This window comes from Salvelinus namaycush, chromosome 26 (assembly GCF_016432855.1).
Source record: "Salvelinus namaycush isolate Seneca chromosome 26, SaNama_1.0, whole genome shotgun sequence".
NCBI lineage: Eukaryota > Metazoa > Chordata > Actinopteri > Salmoniformes > Salmonidae > Salvelinus > Salvelinus namaycush.
Window position 1 is genome coordinate 12694849 of NC_052332.1, and position 22238 is coordinate 12717086.

General features: G+C 44.8%; 1 pseudogene; it reads right to left on the bottom strand.

Moving 5' to 3' along the window:
- Positions 1-1551: 1551 nt before the first annotated feature.
- LOC120021881 lies at positions 1552-3363 on the bottom strand (annotated as a pseudogene).
- Between the last annotated feature and the right edge of the window lie 18875 nt (positions 3364-22238).

Genomic DNA, 22238 nt, shown 5'->3' on the forward strand with positions numbered 1-22238 from the left:
CTCTCCCTGGCAGGTTGGTTTAGATTCCTCAAATCAGTCCTGGGACCCACTACAAACTACAAACAGGTCCTCATTTCAATCAGCTACTCCCATTAACAAGACTCAATAGAATGGTGACAAGGTAAGTATTTGAAATGTTCTCACTATTTAGGATGTGTCATGCGTCAGGTTTTATTTTTTAATATACAGTGCATTCATAAAGTATTCAGACCCCTTGACTTTTCCCACATTTTGTTATGTTACAGTCTTATTCTAAAATTGATATAATTGTTCCCCACCCTCCTGTCATCAATTTACATACAATACCCCATAATAACAAAGCAAAGAAACTGAAATATCACATTTACATAAGTATTCAGACCCTTTACTCAGTACTTTGCTGAAGCACCTTTGGCAGCAATTACAGCCTCAAGTCTTTTTGGGTATGACGCTACAAGCTTGGCACACCTGTATTTGGGGAGTTTCTCCCATTCTCTGCAGATCCTATAAAGCTCTGTCGGGTAGGATGGGGAGCGTCGCTGCACAGCTATTTTCAGGTCTCTCCAGAGATGTTCGATTGGAGAGAGTGTGCTCTGGCTGGGCCACTGAAGGACATTCATAGACTCCTGCGTTGTCTTGGCTGTGTGCTTAGGGTCATTGTCCTGTTGGAAGGTGAACCTTTGCCCCAGTCTGAGCGCTCTGGAGCAGGTTCTCTCTCTGTACTTCACTCCGTTCATCTTTCCCCCGATCCTGACTAGTCTCCCAGTCCCTGCCACTGAAAAACATTCCCACAGCATGATGTTGCTACCACCATGTTTCACCGTAGGGATGGTATTGGCCAGGTGATGAGCGGTGCCTGGTTTCCTCCAGACGTGACGCTTGGCATTCAGGTCAAAGAGTTCAATCTTGGTTTCATCAGACCAGAGAATCTTGTTTCTCATGGTCTGAGAGTCCTTTAGGTGCCTTTTGGAAAACTCCAAGCGGGCTGTGATGTGCCTTTTGCTGAGGAGTGGCTTCCGTCTGGCCACTCGACCATAAAGGCCTGATTGGTGGAGTGCTGCAGAGATGGTTGTCCTTCTGGAAGGTTCTCCCATCTCCACAGAGGAACTCTGGAGCTCTGTCAGAGTGACCATCGGGTTCTTGGTGACCTTGGTCTTTGCTCTGACATCCACTGTCAACTGTGGGACCTGATATAGACAGGTGTGTGTCTTTCCAAATCATGTACGATCAATTGAATTTACCACAGGTAGACTCAAGGATGATCAATGGAAACAGGATGGACCCGAGCTAAATTTCAAGTCTCATAGCAAAGGGTCTGAATACTTATGTAAATAAAGTATTTCTGTTTTTTATTTTTAATAAATGTGCAAACATTTCTTAAAACCTGTTTTTGCTTTGTCAGTGTGGGGTATTGTGTGTAGATTGATGGGGGACAAATGTAATTTAATACATTTTAGAATAAGGCTGTAACATAACAAAATGTGAAAAATGTAAGGGTTCTGAATACTTTCTGAATGCACTGTAGGTGTTTTCAATGCCTTTAAGTAAGCAGATATAGGCTCCACTCATGTGCTATGTGTCCCCAGGATCAATATCGAGAAACTGGTTTATCAGACACTGCTGCCTCTCAAACATCCCATCAAAGTCTCCCAGCTACTTGATCTGCTCTGTCTGCATAGAGTGTCTCCTCAGCAGCATCCTCCTGGTCCTCAGGTCTCTGGGGAGGCCGGAGGGAGCTGAGGGAAGGAGGGGCCTCAGGCCTGCTACCTCCCGGCAGACGGCCCTACTGCTGGGATTGCTGCCCAGGACACAGGGGCTGGGGCAGGGGTTGGCCACTCCAACGATGTGAGGGATGGGGGTGTGGTGGTGAGAGTTCAGGGGCGGCAGGCACCCTGGGCGGTTCTGGGAGATGTGGCTCAGGAGGAGGGCCCCTGAGCCCTGGCGCTCCAGCCCAGAGAGGGCTCTCTTGGTCAGGTTTGGGGCCACCAGTGATTCCCTGGAGGTCAGCAGGGTAGAGGAGCGGGAAGTGGCCTGTCTTCTGCTCTCCAGCGGGGTTCGGCCCTCCTCGGGGAATCCCCCGGTAGGCACAGCCAGCTGGGGGTCAGAGTTGTAGTGGTCGGCACCCAGGTGGCGTCTCTGGATGATGCTGCGCAGGCTGGACATAGGAAGGGGGAGGGGGCAGCCAGGGAGTCTGGTACCAGTGGAGAAAGATGGGAAAGGGGGACCCTGGCCTGTGCCGATGCTGTATGAGTGGAGGTTTGGGTTAGAGGCAGAGTGTGGCGAAGAGAGGCCGGCAAAGGACAACTTACGCACCAACAACTCCTCTTCCTCCTCCCTCTGACCCCTTTCCCCTACCTCTCCCTCATTCAACCTCCCCTCAGACTTGCTAAAGCTAATAACATTAGCAGTGTTGTTATCCAGGTCAGTACTGCAGTTGTACCAGATAGGGGCGCTGTTGTTGTAGTTGTTCCAGCCCAACCTGCTGGTCATGAGGGAGAGTTCCTCCTCTGGGCTGATGTCTGGGAGGTCATCTGAGGACGAGGGAGCAGTGTCGGGATGCAGGGCCAGTAGAGAGGCAGGAATCTTCAGCCAGGGCTCTGAGTTCAGCCTCTGGAGGGGCTGCATCAGCCTTTCCACCCTGCTCTGCTCCAGAACGGGAGCATGTGACTGGGGGTCAGGCTGGGAGCTCACTGTCTCACACACAGAACACTGGTCCTCCTTAAAGTCAAAGACTTGGTGAGGAGGATGAGAGGAGGAGGAGGTGCACTGAGGGGAGGTGAGGAGCTGGATCTCAGAGGGGGAGGCGCAGGGAGGAGCAGCCGTCAGGTGCAGCCCTCCCCCCTGGTCGAGGGGGGTTAGAGGGGGCACGTTGAGGTACTGTTTGGTCCTGGACGTCCCACAGGGGAGTGTGTTGGTGGTAATGATGATCACTTCCTTCCCTCGGGCCTTGCAGGTGTCCAGCAGCACCTTCAGAGTTTCCTTGTCGCCGGCCGTGACCGAGTGAACCAGCGCTGAGCTCCCAGAATGGTCCTCCAGGCCCGGGTCCGCTCCACTGGCCAGGAGCAGGGACACTACCCCGGCCCCAGCCCTCTCCAGGCAGGCATGGATCAGGGCTGAGCGGCCCGCCTTATCCTGGATGTTGGGGTCGGCTCCACTCTCCAGCAGGTACTGGACCATGCGGGTGCGGCTGGCGCTCTGCCGGTCGGTGTGCCGCGTCTTACAGGCCACCATGAGGGCCGTCTGGCCACGCCCGTCGCTCTCGTTGATGTAGGCTCCACCCTCCAAGAGGAGACGTGTAAGGCGCAGGCGGCAGAGGAACACGGCCTGGAGGAGTGCGTTTCCCGGCTCAGGAGGCTCCCCTGTCACACCTTCCTCCCCCTCCATGATCTCTCTCTCTCTGGCTTGGGGAGTCAACCTGCACAGGTAGGGCTGGATCTCAGACACTCAGTGGTCTGTGGGGAGATGAGAGAGAAGGAATGGTCTGTTTGGTTTCATTAGAGTTTACATCACCAACCCTTGGTTCTGGGTGCAACAGCCATGATTCAACTGATTTCGGTCTTTCGGTTGATTGGTCATTAAGTGAGGTGGGAGAAAAGGGAAGATAATGTCATTGCATGAAGACAGGCATCAGATCATGTAAGCATTAACAGCACTGGAAAACATACTGTACCAAACAAAAAAGTAGACAGTGTAATGAGTGCAACATGTAATCGGTGGTCTCCCACTGGGCAAAAACTGGCTGAATCAACGTTGGTTCCACGTCATTTCAACAAAATAATGAAACGTGATGACGCTGAATCAACGTTGAAAACTGATTGGATTTGTGAAAAGTCATCGTCTTTTTTTTTTTTACCCAACTTTGAACTTAAATACAATTACATTTTTTGTTGATTTCAAATTGAATTCACATTAGTTGACAACTCAACCAAAACTAATGAAGACTAGACGTTGAAATGACATCTGTGCCCATTGGGCTGTTTATCTGGTTATGTATCCAAATCATTCAAGTCTTTAACCACAATCCAAAACCTCCCAATGTATTAGCTGCTCATGTCAGAACAGTTTACTGTTTGAAACCCCAGATGGATAAAATGCGGAGGCCTTGGGCTAATTGTCTTCCAACCTGGGCAGAAAGGATCCTTTGAAGCGACAGCTTCTTTTCATGGGGAGCCTATTCAGCTCTGCGCCTGTCCTCTCCAGTCTCAGCCAGAGGCAGCTGGTTTCTATAGGCCATTGTGCTACTCGTCCTTGCCTTTTCTGAGGGTCTGAAGGATGACAGTGAGACATGTTTTTAGAGGGAGAAAACATGGTGCATTGTGGGAAAACCTTCATTTGAACTGAAAATAAATAAGTAAATGATTCTGTTTAAAAAAAGTCAAGAAATACTATTTAAGTTCGGCAAGAATGTGAGGATGATGAGGGGATAGATCTGGCTCATTTTAATTATTGTTTTATGATATTGACATTCCAAAATGTCTGTGTGTGTGTCTCTTGTCATTACTTCTCTCTCTCTCTCTCTGGCCATGAGTCTGTGTAGGCCATAGAGAAGTGGTAATCACTATTTCCTATGCAGAATGGATGACAAACAGCATGGAGGAGACTCAGGCATAGTGTCGTGTGTGGGCGTCAGGAGAGGAGAGGAGGGGAAGGCACCTTTGTCTCATTTCTGGGCACACAGAGATGTGATTCACTCGCATCGCTCTGTCCTTGTATATACACTGAGTGTACAAAACATGAGGAACACCTGCTCTTTCTGTTTCAGTGTAGATGAAGGGGAGGAGACAGGTTAAAGAAGGATTTTTAAGACTTGAGACATGGATTGTTTATGTGTGCCATTCAGAGGGTGAATGGGCAAGAGAAAATATTTAAATGCCTTTGAACGGGGTATGGTAGGTGCCAGGCACAAGGTTTGAGTGTGTGAAGACCTGCAACACTACTGGGGTTTTCACGCTCAACAGTTTCACGTGTGTATCAAGAATGGTCCATCACCCAAAGGACATCCAGCCAACTTGACAACTGTGGGAAGCATTGGAGTCAACGTGAGCCAGCATCCCTGTGGAAAGCTTTCTGCACCTTGTAGTCCATGTACCAACGAATTTATGCTGTTCTGAGGGCAAAAAGGGGTGCAACTCAATATTAGGATGCTGTTCCTAATGTTTTTTACACTCTGTGTACAGTGGCTTCGGAAAGTATTCAACCTCTTGACTTTTTCCACATTTTGTTTTGTTACAGCCTTATTCTAAAATTGATTAAAACATTTTTTTCTCAACAATCAATACACAATACCCCATAATGACAAAGCAAAAAAACTGGTTTAGGAATTGTTGCAAATGTTTTAAAAATAAAAAACTGAAATACCTTATTTACATTAATATTCAGACCCTTTGCTATGAGACTCGAAATTGAGCTCCAGTGCATCCTTTTTCCATTGATCATCCTTGAGATGTTTCTACAACTTGGAGTCCACCTGTGGTCAATTTAATTGATTGGAAAGGCACACACCTGTCTATATAAGGTCCCACAATTGACAGTGCATATCGGAGCAAAAACCAAGCCATGAGGTCGAATTGTCCGTAGAGCTCCGAGACAGGATTGTGTCGAGGGAAAGATCTGGGGAAGGGTACCAAAAAATGTCTGCAGCATAGAAGGTCCCGAGGAACACAGTGGCCTCCATCATTGTTAAATGGAAGAATTTTGGAACCACCAAGATTCTTCCTAGAGCCGGGAGAAGGGCCTTGGTCAGGGAGGTGACCAAGAACCCGACAGAGCTCTAGAGTTCCTCTGTGGAGATGGGAGATCCTTCCAGAAGGACAACCATCTCTGCAGCACCACCAATCAGGCCTTTATGGTAGAATGGCCAGACGGAAGCCACACCTCAGTAAAAGGCATATGACAGCCCGCTTGGAGTTTGCCAAAAGGCACCTAAAGGACTCTCAGATCATGAGAAACAATATTCTCTGGTCTGATGAAACTAAGATTGAACTCTTTGGCCTGAATGCCAAGCGTCACGTCTGGAGGAAAACTGGCACCATCAGGAACTGGGAGACTAGTCAGGATCGAGGGAAAGATGAACGGAGTAAAGTACAGAGACATCCTTGATGAAAACCTGCTCCAGACTGGGACGAAGGTTCACCTTCCAACAGGAGAATGACCCTAAGAATGACCCCAAGACAACGCAGGAGTGGCTTCGGGAAAATTATCTTAATGTTCTTGAGTGGCTCAGCCAGAGCCCGGACTTGAACCCGATTGAACATCTCTGGAGAGACCTGAACATACTGTAGCTGTGCAGCAACGTTCCCCATCCAACCTGACAGAGCTTGAGAGGATCTGTAGAGAAGAATGGGAGAAACTCCCCAAATACAGGTGTGCCAAGCTTGTAGCGTCATACCCAAGAAGACTTCAAATCAAACGTTGTCACTTTGTATTATATAGGTCCTGGGTGGCAGGAAACTTGGCCCCAGTGATGTACTGGGCAGTACGCACTACCCTCAGTTGCCATACCAGACGGTGATGTAACCGGTCAGGATGCTCTTGATGGTGCAGCTGTAGAACTTTTTGAGGATCTGGGGACCCATGCCAAATCTTTTCAGTCTCCTGAGGGGAAAAGGTTTTGTTGTGTCCTCTTCACGACTGTCTTGGTGTGTTTGGACCATGACAGTTCGTTGGTGATGTGGACACCAAGGAACTTGAAACTCTCGACCTGCTCCACTACAGCCCCGTTGATGTTAATGGAGGCCTGTTCGGCCCGCCTTTTCCTTTAGTCCACGATCAGCTCCTTTGTCTTGATCACATTGAGGGAGAGGTTGTTGTCCTGGCACCACACTGCCAGGTCTCTGACCTCCTCCCTATAGGTCTCATCATTGTCGGCGATCAGGCCTTGATGCCGTAATCGCTGCCAAAGGTGCTTCAACAAAGTACTGAGTAAAGGGTCTGAAAACTTATGTAAATGTGATATTACATTTTTTAGATTTGTATAAATTAGCAACAATTTCTACAAACGTGTTTTTTATTTGTCATTATGGGGTATTGTGTGTAGATTGATAAGGGGAAAAAATGTTTTAATCCATTTTAGAATAAGGCTGTAACGTAACAAAATGTGGAAAAAGTCAAGGGGTCTGAATATTTCCCGAAGGCCCTGTATGTAAAGCTATCCAGCAGAACTGATGTCTCATGGCCTAGAGCAACATTCAACCAAAACAAACATATCTAACTTCCACTGTCTTGTTATGTAATGCTTCCTCCTGAAAACGGTGAATCCATTTCTGTGATTTTATTCTACTTGACCATTAAACAGGCAAAACACAAAAGAAGTCAAATGATTATTTTACAAAGATGTAAAGGCTATTGTCACAGTTTTCCAAAAGAAACTTGAAGTCGTTGCAGAAATATATGCAGTTAAGTATTGACATAATGAGGTTCTATTTCTCCTCTGAGAAGGGTGATGGCTGCTGATGACTTGGTTGTTCTTGATGTTAGCAAATAGTGTGTGTGGGTGTTCAAATCAGACACAGCGTTGTTTTACCGCATTGTTCGGCGCACTATGTTCTTACTGGAGTTGAATAGCAATATGTTTCAATAGAACATGTTGCGATTAGCAGTGCTCCAGTTTCCATGGAGTTATGCAGCTACGTGACTGTTCCGGTGACTCCTTGGCCTGCAGGGCTGGGGTCAATTTGAATTGAAGGCAGTCAATTCAGGAAGTGATTTTAATTAAATATTCTAAAATGTCAAAACTTTTGAAATAATTTTCTTCTACTCCTCAGTTTATTGAGAAGTCATTGAAAATAGATGCTGTTTTTTATTTATTTTGAACGGTTGTTTATGTTTACTTCCAAAGTTGACTGCCTTCAATTCAAATTGACCCCAGCCGTGTTGGCCTGTCTGTGTGTATGTGTGTGTGTATGTGTGTGTGTGTGACTACCTGCCCTGTCAGCAGAGTAATGTCACGCTCCACCCCGCCGTAGGGGATTCAGTGGGAAGATCCACTCCAGAGTGAAGAGGCCAGCTCTAATGTTAGAAGAACGCACCAAACAGTGTGTGTGTGTGTGTGTGTGTGTGTGTGTGTGTGTGTGTGTGTGTGTGTGTGTGTGTGTGTGTGTGTGTGTGTGTGTGTGTGTGTGTGTGTGTGTGTGTGTGTGTGTGTGTGTGTGTGTGTGTGGTAAAGAGGGCCCTAGAGCCCACTCATGCTGTTCTCCCTAACCAAACTCAAAAGGCATAGCATTTAGAGCCACAGAGAGAATCCCTCACTAGCCTGGTTGCTAGTCTTTTCTGCTATAGCCTACTGCTTTGTAGTTGTCATGATTGGCACAACACAACAATTAAATTGGCAACAACATGCAGATCAGCACCCAGGCTAGGGATTCACTACATTCTCCACCAGTGGATGGTGGTCACTACCATACAGCGGTAATTGTTTTACACGTTATGCAGTTGCCGTTTACAGCTGTAAATATATACATGTAATTGTACTGTGGTTATCCAAGGACAAAACGAGATGTACAACACAAGGGCAACTCAATGGGAAGCTTCGCTGGATATTTTCATCTCAAGTCGTCATCGAGATTCTAATTATTGTGTGTGACTCAAAAACAATTGCCGGAATTATTCGGAACAGTAACATTGTGCTCGTGACATGTTATTGTTACTTACCAGTCTATCAGCAGCAGCAGCGCTCCTTGACACTTCGTGCACACTGTCAAAATCTTGCAAGAACTATCCAGATTGTGAGAGGAGGACCGTGCTGTGTGTATGACTGTGTACCTGGGAAAGCGTGAGAAGATAGTTAAGGAGGATGTGTGTGTGTGTGCCTCTTCCTTTCTCTGTGCGAGTGTGTGCAAGTGATTGAGTGAGTGAGTGAGTGTGTGTGTGTGTGAGAGAGAGTAACGCAGCTGTGATGTTAGTCAGGTCTGGGAAGCAATCAATCGCTTGCCTGCGAGCTGCTCAGGAGAGCAGTGAGAAGGGGAGAGAGAGGTTGAAAGAGAGAGAGATTGATGTGATGAGGTAAGGGAGGAGATGAGAAATAGTGGGAGAAAGAAAAAAAGAGGGGATAATTGTGGCATCTACGTACCAGCTGTAGATAAACGATGATCAATTCAGACTCATATAAAATGTATTCTGGCAATGTTCTATTGCACTACCAACATTACAGTGTTATCCTGGCTTGTCCTTTGGGGGTCTGCATTAAACAGCTGCACTCACCAGGAGAGAGACCTACAGAGGGGCACTTCACTTCTGCCCTGTAAGTCCATCTCATTAAACATGTCTGTTATGGATTGATATCAGTGGAGGCTGCTGAGGGGAGGGCGGCTCATAATAATGGACGGAACGGCGTAAATGGAATGGCATGGAAACCATGTGTTTGGTGTACTGTATTTGATACCATTTCACCGATTCCGCTCCAGCCATTACCACGAGCCCGTCCTCCCAAATAAGATGCCACCAACATCCTGTGCTGGATATACTGTCACCTGAGAGAGCATCATCATGTTTTTTTGTTTGAAAGCAGAACGGCCAAACTACTCTTTCTATTTACAGCCCTAGAGTTAAGCAGGGCCAGTGGAGAGGTGAAATGGCAGTAGAGGGGTGAAATATACAGGCTGAAAGACATTTGTTTGTGCATTTCATCAATGTTTCCATGACAACAGTCCGCAAGGAGATTGTGTTCGCAGGTTGTGTTCACTGATATTTGACTTCTACCAGACACACTCGAAGCCGTAGTGTGTGTGTTTGCTCATGCATGTGTAGGTTACCTTTGGTAATAGATCCTCAAGGTTTCCTGGACACGTGTGGGTAGGTCATCGTGAATAATTAGGGGTTTTCAAGGAGATCTCATGACGATATCGAGCAAGGCTTCACTGGCATAGTGCTATATGGATGAACAGACAGACAGGCAGGCAGTGCTCTGTGCTGTGCTGTTTTGTGTGTCATCTCATCTACAGCTTCTTGTGCATGACTAAGATCAGTCCTTTGTTGGCTCCATGGCTATGATGCAGAGGAAACTGTTCCTCCGTGGCTGTGATGCAGAGGAAACTGTTCCTCCGTGGCTATGATGCAGAGGAAACAGTTCCTCCGTGGCTATGATGCAGAGGAAACTGTTCCTCCGTGGCTATGATGCAGAGGAAACTGTTCCTCCGTGGCTATGATGCAGAGGAAACAGTTCCTCCGTGGCTATGATGCAGAGGAAACAGTTCCTCCGTGGCTATGATGCAGAGGAAACTGTTCCTCCATGGCTATGATGCAGAGGAAACAGTTCCTCCGTGGCTATGATGCAGAGGAAACAGTTCCTCCGTGGCTATGATGCAGAGGAAACTGTTCCCCCGTGGCTATGATGCAGAGGAAACTGTTCCTCCATGGCTATGATGCAGAGGAAACTGTTCCTCCGTGGCTATGATGCAGAGGAAACTGTTCCTCCGTGGCTATGATGCAGAGGAAACTGTTCCTCCGTGGCTATGATGCAGAGGAAACAGTTCCTCCGTGGCTATGATGCAGAGGAAACTGTTCCTCCGTGGCTATGATGTAGAGGAAACTGTTCCTCCGTGGCTGTGATGCAGAGGAAACTGTTCCTCCATGGCTATGATGCAGAGGAAACTGTTCCTCCGTGGCTATGATGCAGAGGAAACTGTTCCTCCGTGGCTATGATGCAGAGGAAACTGTTCCTCCGTGGCTATGATGCAGAGGAAACAGTTCCTCCGTGGCTATGATGCAGAGGAAACTGTTCCTCCGTGGCTATGATGTAGAGGAAACTGTTCCTCCGTGGCTGTGATGCAGAGGAAACTGTTCCTCCATGGCTATGATGCAGAGGAAACAGTTCCTCCGTGGCTATGATGCAGAGGAAACAGTTCCTCCGTGGCTATGATGCAGAGGAAACTGTTCCCCCGTGGCTATGATGCAGAGGAAACTGTTCCTCCATGGCTATGATGCAGAGGAAACTGTTCCTCCGTGGCTATGATGTAGAGGAAACTGTTCCTCCGTGGCTGTGATGCAGAGGAAACTGTTCCTCCGTGGCTATGATGCAGAGGAAACAGTTCCTCCGTGGCTGTGATGCAGAGGAAACTGTTCCTCCGTGGCTATGATGCAGAGGAAACAGTTCCTCCGTGGCTGTGATGCAGAGGAAACTGTTTCTCCACCGCTGAAAGACCCTAACAGGCACAACACCTTCTATTCACTAACTCTGAAAAGACAGCCAGCCACATAAAGCCACATGTAAATTACACATGAATGAGTAATCTGTATTATTAACAATAGCGAGTCCGAATGAAAATCACCCACCTGGCTTCCTCAGCAGATAAAGTGGAATTAACATATTTTGGGGCTTTGGTTGATAAAATCTGATTTAATCACAGCAGTATTAGAACAATAATCAAACCACACAAATTCAGCCAAATAGAGAGATTTAATTAGGGGCCAAATATATGCTACACTAATAAATAATAATTCTGGGGTTGGGGTAGATTTCATGACACACACACACACAGGAGTTTGCGGTAGATAGCTGTGTACATCACAGGAGGCTGCAGAGGGGAGGACGGCTCATAATAATGGCTGAAATGAAGTGAATGGAATGGCATCAACCACATGGAAACCATGTGTTTGATGAGTTGGATGATCATTCCATGTATGCCATTACGAGGAGCCCGTTCTCCCCAATTAAGGTGCCACCAACCTCCTGATGTGTGTGTGTGTGTATATATACATCATTGACACACACAATTCTTCACTGGGCTCTCCCTGTAGGAGATGCTTGAGTAGGTCTCGTCTTTGGAGGACTTGGCATTGGAGGACTGGTTATAGTACCCTCCGGTAAGAAGCCTCACACTTCTTCTGGATATGACAGAGACAAAGAGAAAGATGGATTGTTTTGAATAACCTAAACCGACCTTAGGTCAGTGTTGTCAGGGGAAACGTCATCTTCCTTAGCACACAAAACTGGACAATAGTGCCACCTCGTGGCAATATTGGGACCTACAGCTAATTTTCCCCAATTTATCTTCTGATTCAATGATTGATTATTCATTGTGGAAACTTTTCTTGTATCTTGAGTTTAAATAAGCATATAAGTACAAAATTATGTGTTGAAAAATAAACAAATACTGATTAAAACTGGGCATTTTGGATCACAGCCTTTGATGTTATGGGGCTATTTTACTTCTACTGGTCCCGGGGCCCTTGTTAAAGTTAACTGCATTTTATAAACTGGGTGGTTCGAGCCCTGAATGCTGATTAGCTGACAGCCGTGATATATCAGACCGTATACCATGGGTATGACAAAACATTTTTACTGCTCTAATTACGTTGGTAACTAGTTTATAATAGCAATAAGGCACCTCAGGGGTTAGTGGTATATGGCCAATATACCACGGCTAAGGGCTGTTCTTATGTACAACACAACGCGGTGTGCCTGGATACAGCCCGTGGCCATATACCACATCCCTCGGGCCTTATTGCTTAAATTAACTTTACCCAATACCAGGATATTTTTGCCAAAACCGGATTGCCTCTGCCAGGAAGCTGAAACTGAACCACAAGTGGATTTTCCAGTAAGACAATAACACTGAGCACACATTAAATACACAAAGAAAGGGCTAATTGGCCACAAAATCTAATTTTGCAATGGTCACCTCAGTCTCCAGACTTGAAACCCATTGAAAACCAGTGCTTTGAATTGAAGTTGGCAGTCCATGTCACGACTTCCACCGAAGTCGGTCCCTCTCCTTGTTCAGGCGGCGTTCGGCGGTCGAAGTCACCGGCCTTCTAGCCATCGCCGATCCACTTTTCCTTTTCCATTTGTTTTGTCTTTGTCTTACACACCTGGTTTCAATCCCCCAATTACCTGTTCATTATTTAACCCTCTGTTCCCCCATGTTTGTTTGTGAGTGATTGTTTCTATGTAGGAAGGTCCGTTATTGTGGGCTCTGTTTTTGTATTGCATTTATATTGTGTTGAGTAAAATAAGTTTATTTACTCATATTTGCTGTCCTGCACCTGACTCCTGTAGACCTGACAGTCCATAAGTGCAGACGAAGGATATCAAGAATCTGTAAGGATTCTGTATGGAGGAATGGTCTAAGATCCCTCCCTCTGCATTCTCCAACACATAAGACATTTTAGAAAACGGCTCCGTGCCATTATCCTCGTGAGTTATTGAAAACATGAATTGTTAGAATTTTATTTTTATTTTTACATCTTCCCACGGCTATGTATTTTGGACGAACGTGTGCAGGTAGCCCACAGGAGACTTTTTGCAGGTAGCCCACAAGTAGCCTAATCTGATTCAAAGATTGTGACCGGTCGTGTTAATGTCATATATAAAAGCGAATACTTTTTCAAAGTTAACTGATAAATATTTAGGCTATATTGAAACGTTAGTTTCTAGGTGCGCGAGGAATAGCCACTCGTTTGGGAGAGGAGGCAGAGCGTGTGTTAAGCTTTCCTGAACAACTGGGCCTGCTGGGAGCATATGTGGCCACATTATATAGAATTACTTGGGAGAATGATGAGCCACAACAGACAGTGCATCTCAGTATGAGAAGTAAAAATACAGCCAGACTTGCCTGCCTTTCTAGACCATATAAACTATCGAGAGTAGGTCTAGACCCACAACTCAAATGGAATGAAACATTCAATTCACTGGGCTTTTGTGCCGTTATTTAAATTACATTTTCACTGACGCCATGACTATTTTCATGAGTGTGTCAAGAGATATAGGATTAAAAACCTTGAGTGTCTCCCTTGATCCTAGGTCCTGGCAGTGTTGTGCAGACTCAGGACAACTGAGCTTTGTTACTGAGGAGTGGCTTCCGTCTGGCCACTCTACCATAAAGGCCTGATTGGTGGAGTGCTGCAGAGATGGTTGTCCTTCTGGAAGGTTTTCCCATCTTCACAGAGGAACTCTGGAGCTCTGTCAGAGTGACCATCGGGTTCTTGGTCACCTCCCTGAGACCCTTCTCCCCTGATTGCACAGTTTGGCCAGGCGGCCAAAGAGTCTTGTTCGTTCCAAACTCAAATTTTGTTTTCGCTTTGTCATTATGGTGCATTGTGTGTAGATTGATGAGGGGAAAACTGATTGAATCCGTTATAGAATAAGGCTGTAACGTAACAAAATGTGGAAAAGGTTAAGAGGTCTGAACACTTTCCGAATGCACTGTATACATTGGTAAATGTGCAATTTCAATAGTCAGCCAGATTTGAACCTCTTTTTGAAAGAGTTTCAATTGGGATTTTGTTCAAAATGATTCCCCCATGGTAAGTTGAATCAATGTCCATGCTCATCAAGAAGGGAAACAGATTCGACATTTACTGACTGTGTTGTCCCACATCCAAAGGTGCCATATCTCTATCACTTCTGCCCTCCTGTTTTCAACCCCACGATTTAAAAGTAGCTACATGTTTTAATAATACATCTCTACAGGTCTGAACTGAGAAACAACCTGAGTTCAGCTAGCTACAAGATATCATTGACTGTCACAATCCTGTGTCTAGGTCTGAGGCAGAGAATGGAGGAGAGGACAGGCCCAGGAGGTGTGCCAGTGGGAGGTCTGTTTGGGGGCACTCAGCTGTCATTGGCTACTGAGTCAGACCTTTTAGGGAGCAGGAAGAAACGGCCCCTCATGAGGTGAGACTCATATGTCATACCATATGATGTGTAATTATGTGAATATGTCTGCTCTAGCAAACTGGGTGCACATTTTTGTTTTAGCCCAGCACTGACATACTTGATTAAACTAATCTCCAAGCCCCTGCTTAGTTAAGTGTCAGTAGATTAGTTTAATCAAGTGTTTAAGTCCTGGTCTGGAATAAAAATGGGCACACCCCAGGGATGTAGAAACATTGCTTTAGCGCAGGGGTGTCAAAGTCATTCCACAGAGGGCAGAAACACTGCTGTGCTTTTCTTTTTTCCTTTCAATTAAGACCTAGGGGACTTAGTGACCTTGATTGATTAATTAAGTGGAGTGAAAAAACACGCAGACACTCGGCCCTTCATGGAATGACTTTGACTCGTGCTGTAGTCAATTACTTTCTCATTTGTTGTAATACCATAAATGTGTGAGTTGTTTTTACTAATAAGAAACACACATTTTTGTTTGTCCTTTTTTTGTGACCTGTTCGCAACCCCGCAGAAGCTTGGCCCGGTGTTGTGTCGACGAGCCTTGACGTTGCCCTATAGACAACACACTTTACATAACCATGCTGCAGGGGACGTGACTGGCTGTCCCCATGAGAGCTGCTTGTTCTTTTGACTTCAGTAGACATAGTGGAAACAATATTTTACTTAAATGTCATTCAAAGTGGATGTCAATGAGAGTAAGGACACAGCCAAGTCAACTTGTTTTGAGTTATTCTACTGAAGTTATCTGTCTACATTGTTTTTGTACCAAGCACTTGATATATGGTTTGCCACTGTGCTTATGTGTGTAAATATTGTCCCCTTTTTCAGATTTAAAGCTGTGGAACAGCTTTCCCCAATGCAAACTCTAAGTGACAGTGAAACTAAGTTTGAAGGAAGAAATAAACCCCAGTCCAACCAGGTGTGTTTATACTGCATATCGGGCCATCCACACATTTTCAATTGGTCTCCACAATGTTAAAATGTTTGTTCAGAATTAGCATGGTAGCTTAGTAGCGACTTGCAAAACTAGCATTGTGTTTTCAACCCTATCCCAGGTTGAGGTACTGATTACAAATTTGAGCTCACAATAGTATTTTTGTAAATGGTATCCTGATCAGGTTTAACCAACAACCCTAATGATATTTTGGTGGATGCATATATTTGACATGACCTAGTTGCACATGCACCTCAATATCGATAGGTTGGGTCATTTGTAAAGTTAGGTTTTGGGGTGTAAAGAAAGTCATATACATTTTGATTGAAAAAAATGCACATTTGTCCACATTTTCATGTATTGTCTTATTGCAGATATTCAAGACACATTCCCAGTACCACAACATATTCAAATAAATCAGTAAGGATTAGTTACTGAAACAAAGTGGAGTAGTCAATTAAATGAAAATAAAACGTTAATCAATGAATAAATCATGCCGTTTCACACACAAAAGACATAGGGTGACTATTTTTTCCAGTTTCATCTTTAAAAGAAACTGAGTTCTTATTTCACTTGATTAGCCACATGGTGTTGTTGTGTCTGCAGAATAGATTTTGCTCGACGTCCTCTGCTCTGTCTCTTCTCAGGTTATACCTGTGCACTGCAGATCGACATGCTGTATCAGTGCTAAATGTTTCTTTGATAGCTGGATCTGTTTTCAATCCAAGGTCTTCGGCAGAGATACTAAGGTACGGTATAACAATGGAATACTATACAGTCAATTAGGGATGTCAATCGGTTAGCCGACAAAAAGAAATTTGACCAGTCATGCTTATCGGTCTATAGGTTAGTTTGCATATTTTTGTGGAATTAAAGTGCCGCGTGTATTTTCGTTAGTTCGCCATGTATCTTATCACACACACACACACACCATACAGAGCCTTTCAGCAGAATAATATCGCCTGTCGGACAGTGATAGATGCGCAGCGGTCTAAGGCACTGCATTGCTAGAGGCGTCACTACAGACCCTGGATATTTCCCAGGCTGTGTCACAACCGTCCGTGATCGGTAGTCCCAGTGGCCGGGGGGGTAGGCCGTCATTGTAAATAAGAAATTGTTCTTAAATGACTTGCCTAGTTAAATTAAAAATATTTAAAGTCTAAAACTGCTATTTTGGTGCCAAATGCACTCGTTATCACAACCACAAACGAGCGGGATAGACCAGTTTTATTTGTAGATATTCAATCATCAAGTTTGTTCTTAATTAGTAACAATATTGTTCTTTCATTGTAATTTGTCATGTGACATCTGTTTTTTCCAGCACTTATTTGCATCCTTCCTGTCCCGAGATACAACATCAAATCAAACTTGATTTGTCACATGCGCCGAATACAACAAGTGTAGACCTTACCGTGAAATGCTTACTTACAAGCCCTTAACCAACAGTGCAGTTCAAGAAGAGTTAAGAAAATATTGACCAAATAAAATATTGACCAAATTTTTAAATAACATAATAAAATAACAATAATGAGGCTATATAGAGGGGGTACCGAGTCAGTGTGCGGAGGTACAGGTTAGAGGTAATTTGTAGGTAGGGGTGAAGTGACTATGCATAGATAATAAACAGTGAGTAGCAGCAGTGTACAAAACAAATGGGGGGGGGGGGGGGGGGGGGTCAATGTAATAGTCCAGTGGCCATTTGATTAATTGTTTAGCAGTCTTATGACTTGGGGGTAGAAGCTGTTAAGGAGCCTTTTGGTCCTAGACTTGGCGCTCCGGTACTGCTTGCCGTGCGGTAGCAGAGAAAACAGTCTATGACTTGGGTGACTGGAGTCTCTGACAATTTTATGGGCTTTTCTCTGACACCGCCTATTATATAGGTCCTGGATTGCAGGAAGCTTAGCCCCAGTGATGTACTGGTCCATACGCACTACCCTCTGTAGTGCCTTACGGTCAGATGCCGAGCAGTTGCCATACCAGGCGGTGATGCAACCGGTCAGGATGCTCTCAATGGTGCAGCTGTAGAACTTTTTGAGGATCTGGGAACCCATGCCAAATCTTTTCAGTCTCCTGAGGGGAAAAAGCGTTTTGTCGTGCCCTCTTCATGACTGTCGTGGTGTGTTTGGACCATGATAGATCGTTGGGGATGTGGACACCAAGGAACTTGAAACTCTCGACCCGCTCCACTACAGCCCCGTTGATGTTAATGGGGGCCTGTTTGGCCCGCCTTTTCCTGTAGTCCACGATCAGCTCCTTTGTCTTGCTCACATTTAGGGAGAGGTTGTTGTCCTGGCACCACACTGCCAGTTCTCTGACCTCCTCCCTATAGGCTGTCTCATCGTTGTCGGTGATCAAGCCTACCACGGTTGTGTCGTCAGCAAACGTAATGATGGTGTTGGAGTCGTGTTTGGCCACGCAGTCGTGGGTCAACAAAGAGTACAGGAGGGGACTAAGTACACACCCCTGAGGGGCCCTAGTCTTGAGGATCAGCGTGGCAGATGTGTTGTTGTCTACCCTTACCACCTGGGGGCGGCCCGTCATGAAGTCCAGGATCCAGTTGCAGAGGAAGGTGTTTAGTCCCAGGGTCCTTAGCTTAGTGATGAGCTTCGTGGGCACTATGGTGTTGAACACTGACCAGTAGTCAATGAACAGCATTCTCACATAGGTGTTCCATTTGTCCAGGTGGGAAAGGGCAGTGTGGAGTGCGATTGAGATTGCGTCATCTGTGGATCTGTTGGGGCGGTATGCGAATTGGAGAGGGTCTATGGTATCTGGGAGGATACTGTTGATGTGAGCCATGACCAGCCTTTCAAAGCACTTCATGGCTACCGACGTGAGTGCTACGGGGCGGTAATCATTTAGGCAGGTTCCCTTCGCTTCCTTGGGCACAGGGACTATGGTGGTCTGCTTGAAACATGTAGGTATTACAGACTCAGTCAGGGAGAGGTTGAAAATGTCAGTGAAGACACTTGCCGGTTGGTCCGCGCATGCTTTGAGTACACTTTCTGGTAATCCACCTGGCCCCACAGCTTTGTGAATGTTATCAGCTATCTGAGCAGCTAACCGATCGCTGCAGCTGTACATAGTCCATCTGTAAATAGCCCACCCAATCTACCTACCTCATCCCCATACTGTTTTTATTGACTTTTCTGCTCTTTTGCACACCAATATCTCTACTTGCACATCATCATCTGCTCATTTATCACTCCAGTGTTAATCTGCTAAATTGTAATTCTTCGCTACTATGGTCTATTTATTGCCTACCTCCTCATGCCTTTTGCACACTGTCACGCCCTGACCATAGAGAGCCTTTTTATTCTCTATGTTGGTTAGGTCGGGGTGTGACTAGGGTGGGTAATCTAGGTTGTTTTATTTCTATGTTGGCCTGGTATGGCTCTCAATCAGAGGCAGCTGTTTATCGTTGTCTCTGATTGGGGATCATATTTAGGCAGCCATTTCCCCACTGTGTTTTGTGGGATCTTGTTTATGTGTAGTTGCCTGTGAGCACTCCATAGCTTCACGTGTCGTTTGCTCTTTATTGTTTTTTTGCGTTTCACTAATAAAAAGATGTGGAACCCATATCACGCTGCGCCTTGGTCCGAATGTTATTTTGGCGATCGTGACACACACACTGTATATAGACTTTCTGATTTCTACTGTGTCATTGACTTGTTTTTTGTGTTATTGTGTTATTGGCTTGTTTATTGTTTATTCCATGTTATTCCATGTGTAACTCTGTGTTGTTGTCTGTGTCACACTGCTATGCCTTATCTTGGCCAGGTCGCAGTTGTAAATGAGAACTTGTTCTCAACTAGCCTACCTGGTTAAATAAAGGTGAAAAAAAAAAGAAAAAAAAGAAGCTAAGTTGGAATCACAAGTAGTATTGACTCATGAGTTGGACTGCCAGGTGCAATCAGATGCTTTCAGTTACTTAAGCTTCTCTGCCCAAACACAGTTGTAGCCAAATCTTACTGTTTCAGGCTCACTTTTTCTTGTAGCCTGTAGACCTAAGAGTTCAACTGTATTTAAACAGACACTATTTACTTTTTACATGTTGATACAGTCATGACTTTATGGCTTGTTTAAACAAATCAATAACGTCTATTGGAAAATATAAAGTATTGATTGGTTGTAGGCGGATTGTCTTCGTACAACCATCAATGAGAGAGACCTGTACGTAATTTCACCTGTTCACTGCATGTGCTTATTGGAGGGCTGACTATAACACAGAGGGGGTTAAGTAAGCCACATGCACGTGAAGTGTAATCTTGCCTGAGACCTAAAGACTCCTGTTCGCCTCTCAAGAGAATGCCTTGGCTTTAGCTCAGTGGGCTAACATGGTCTCAGTGAGCACAAGCGAGCCGGATTAGATACCCATTAACAAGGCCACATCTGATAAAGTTAGTAGTTAGGCATATTGAATTGAAAGGAGATGAGAAGCGACGCTATTAATGTTTACATGCTTAGCGGCCTGTAGTGTTCACAGAGAGCATTCTGTGTTTGTTTGTGCAGAGTTTCCCAGCATCCCAGGCACGTTCCTGGGCGAGGTGAAGAACAGAGAGATGGCGGTGCATGCGGACATCCACCTCCAGACCCCCAACCAAAAGCACGGAGCCGCTCACCAGAATTGTATGATGCCCCTACGTATGAGCGCGGCGCAATGGAAACAGACTCTTTTGATAATGATCCATTCTCTGGGCCAGGTACCTATCATTTTCCAGAGGGAATGGAAGCTGAAGAGTGGAACAGAATGTAAATAAACATTAATAGAAGGTTAAGATCTTAAAGATGCAGTTCTGCAAGTGTCCATAAAGATTTGTTTAGCTTTGTCTTTTTGGGATTTTAATCCATTCTGGAGAAAAAAAGGAAACCTTTCACAGGTGCAAATGCTTAGTAAATCCGTCCATTTGTGTTGCTGACCTGTGCACTAATCCTGTCTCATCTGTAGGGCCGTCCAAGCCTGCCCAGGGGGGTTGAATTCAAAGTGAAATCGCTACAGCCGACATCATTGAACACCCTTCTACTTGTCTTTTTGTTCCTGTGAGTAACCTCTCATTATGGGTGATAAGGTGGTGTCGAAGTCACCTGACAAGTCATTTCGCTAATCATTTCACTTGTCGCTGGGCATGTCGAAACAAGCCAAGTGAACTGGCCGTTTTGTCCCGGCCTGGGTGTTAACTTGGTTGTAGGATTGTGTGTTTGTGTCATGTTCAACAATGGGAGTTGAATTGTAAATACTTGTTACTTATTGAAAGCCAAAGGGTTCCTGGGGATTCCAGCCCTCATATGGGTGTGTGACGTTTTTGTGTTGTCTTTGCAGAGTAAGTGTCCTTGTCTTGTCCTCGTGTTACATGGACTTCAAAATTGTGGTTCTTGAGAAGCAGTTGAACTCGTTGGGTTCCGTAGGGGACTATGCATGCACCAAGTAAGAGCTGCCACTAGAGCTTTGTCTGAGATACAGTGCAGCAATGGGAATTAGTTAACATATTAACAATTGCAATGCAATAAGAATCCAGCCATATTAGCCCTGCTATACAGTAGATGGCGTTATAATGCATGATACATCTGGAATTTGTCTTCACAAACAGTTGGAAAACCCAAAGAAGGACTTGGTCAGTGAAGAATCTCTGTCATTCTTTATCATGTTATGAATATGCGTAATACGTAGGTTTTGATGTAATTTTTCCAAACATTTCCCATGGAAAATTGTAAAAATCCACGTGTTAAAAAGCCATACAATTTAAATGTTAATTGCTTTCAGTGTTAAATTTAACCGCTATTTTACAATACTTAATACGTAAATGTATCCTAATGACGGGATAAAGTAAAATGGACCTTTGCATTTGTCGTCTTTCATTTGCATCATGCCATGGGAATGAGCTGAAACTGAATTCACCTGGATTCAGACATGATGGCTAATTCGGAGCATATTTTGTTTCAGAAACGTTGTGCATCACAGATCACAGGCCGACTTCAATGCAGAAATCTATTAGTTGTCGACAAACCTTTTCAAGCTAGAAAAGGTTGGTCGTCTTGCCAACAAAAGACTGTCAACATCTGCTCACTGTTTGCTACTCCTAAAAGTAGTTTCATCCACTTCATTAAAGATCACTCTTTGGGTGTAGCTAATAGTTACTAATCTAGCTTGTCCTGTTTTACCTAGCTCCTGTGCCATGTTTGGGTGGGTGTGTACAGCGCCTTCAGAAAGTATTCATACCCCTTGCCTTATTCCACATTTTGTTGTGTTACAGCCTAAATTCAAAATGGATTAAATATTTTTTTAAATCTACACACAATACCCCATAATGACAAAGTGAAAACATGTTTTTAGACATTTTTGCAATTTTATTGAAAATGAAATACAGAAATATAATTTACATAAGTATTCACACCCCTGAGCCAATATATGTTAGAATCACCTTTGGTAGTGAATACACCTGTGAGTGTTTCTGGGTAAGTCTGCAAGAGCTTTGTTTGTTGATCATTGCTAGACAGCCATTTTTAAGTCTTGCCATAGATTTTCAAGACGATTTAAGTAAAAACTGTAACTAGGCCACTCAGGAACATTCAATGTCGTCTTGGTAAGCAACTCCAGTGTATATTTGGCCTTGTGTTTTAGGTTATTGTCTTGCTGAAAGGTGAATTTGTCTCCCAGTGTCTGTTGGGAAGAACCAGGTTTTCCTATAGGATTTTGCCTGTGCTTAGCTCTATTCCATTTAT